Source organism: Schistocerca piceifrons, chromosome 3 (assembly GCF_021461385.2).
Source record: "Schistocerca piceifrons isolate TAMUIC-IGC-003096 chromosome 3, iqSchPice1.1, whole genome shotgun sequence".
In the NCBI taxonomy this organism is placed as follows: domain Eukaryota; kingdom Metazoa; phylum Arthropoda; class Insecta; order Orthoptera; family Acrididae; genus Schistocerca; species Schistocerca piceifrons.
The window spans coordinates 290906405-290908660 of NC_060140.1; the positions used below are offsets into that span (position 1 = coordinate 290906405).

Sequence of the window (2256 nt, forward strand, 5' to 3'; positions counted from 1 at the left end):
TGTGAGCGTTAGTTAGCTTTGAGATTGGACGTGGTGAGTTGGAGCCAAGAATGCCATTAAAGAGACAAAGATGCCGCTATCAACTCTTACCTGAGCTTGAACGACGTCGCATAATGTGGCTACGAGAAACTGAATGTTTCTCCTGCAATATTACATAAAGGCTTGACTGGAATGTAGCCAATTGTACATGGTTTCTGGCAGCGGTGGCCACGAGAATGTACGGTCGCTAGAAAACCACCGCCATTTGCGACTTCAGTGGTGTCAAACGATGGTTCATTGCAAGGCAAGGTGGAGGTCTGTTGTGTTTCAGCTTGCTTTGCCTCGTTATCAGTGACGGTCGTGTGTTGGTTAGGAGGAGGCCTGCAACACACCTATCTACATGCTAGACACACTGGGCTTACACCTGGAGCTATAGTCTCGGATGTGATTTCATATGACAGCAGGAGCACTCTCGTGGTTATCTCACGCATCCTGTCTGCAAACTTGTAAGTCAGTCTGGTGGTTCGGGGCAACGGCCTTACCGCAGTGGGTACACCGGTTCCCGTCAGATCATCGAAGTTAAGCGCTGTCGGGTTTGGCAGGCACTGGGATGGGTGACCATCCAGGCGGCCATGCGTTGTTGCCATTTTTCTGGGTGCACTCAGCCTCGTGATGCCAATTGAGGAGCTACTCGACCGAATAGTAGTGGCTCCGGTCAAAGAAAATCATCATAACGACTGGGAGAGCGGTGTGCTGACCACACGCCCCTCCTATCCGCATCCTCAGCTGAGGATACGGCGGTCGGATGGTTCGACCTTTTACGCAGCCATTCGTGAACAGTATGCCAAGGGTTGATTTCCAACAGGATAATGCTTTTCCACAAACCGCCGTTGTACCCCATCAACCCCTACAGAACGTCGACATGTCACCTTGGCCTGCTCGATCGCCAGATCTGTCTCCAATCGAGCACGTATGGGACATCATCGGACGACAGCTCCAGAGTCGTCCACAATCAGCATCAATTGTCTCGGCTTTGACCGACCAAGCGTAACAAACATGGCACTCCCGCCCACAAACTGTCATCCGGCACCTGTATAACACAATGCATGCACGTTTGGATGCTTGCACTCAACATTCTGGCGGTTACACCCGTTATTAATGTACCAGATTTTACATTTGCAATGACTTATCTCGTGCTTACACTAACTTGTGCTTTTGCAATGTTAATCGCTTAAACATACTACCTAGACAAATTTATTCCCGAAATTTCGTTATTTTACGTTAATTAGTTTCGGTGTTGCGATTTTTTTTCCGTCAGTGTATTTGGATTTGTGGCTGGGAGGGTTAACCTGGAGGCCATGAACTACAAAGATTTCTGTTACGGCACTCTCATTTATCTTATCATCAAGAAATAAAACAATAAATGTTCATCGAAAATTAAGTAATAACTGGACAAATGCTGACGGTTTTGACAGCTAGGAAATTACACACGCACACTGCACTGACCTTCAGACGTTTTTAAAGAGAGATTTTCGTTGCAGATTATGTGTGGTATGCTTGAATTATTAGAATAATAAGTCTGTGTGTCAGAATGAGCTATAATATAATGCTTTTCTTCATAACTGATGTTTCACTTTTTCCGTGATTTTAGTTTCGTCTCTCCTATATTCACTTCCTACTAAATTATCAATTTTGTTGAATGGTTCTACAATATACGCGTTATAACGCTAACAGCTCATAGTGACGAGGAAGTTAATTGGTAGAAGCTGCTCAGAGATAACTTATTTAATGAGATTATACATTCCAATAATGAGAGGACAGTTCAGTGCTCAATATGACAACGATATTTTCAGACCGCTGCTGAGAGCTGTTCATGTGGTGAAAACCTCACAATAGCGTAGAAAAAGGAAGTCACTGATGAAGAAAACTCCTTACACAAATCTCTTAGGACACATTCATCGTGGTTTCCTCTCTTTAGGTTCCTTACCAAACAGAATAACAGAAGAAACATAAAAGATATAGAAATAGAGCTGTGGGATTCAGTACTGATATCTAGTCAGTAAAATAGGATGAATGTTTTCATCAAAGTTAAGCGGGACGAACTAAATGACATCGCTTTCTGAAACGAGTAAAGATGCACGGTAACGGTAACACTACAACCATTCGGCCTCATACAGAAGGATGCAGGCAGTCGATCTTCTCCTGCAATCACAGCAAAATGAAGTAGAAATTAAGAATAGAGCATGGAGGGGGAGATATTAATACTCTTACAGGGGG

General features: G+C 44.0%; 1 pseudogene; it reads left to right on the forward strand.

Moving 5' to 3' along the window:
- Positions 1-507: 507 nt before the first annotated feature.
- Positions 508-625, forward strand: LOC124790780 (annotated as a pseudogene).
- The last annotated feature ends 1631 nt before the right edge of the window (positions 626-2256 follow it).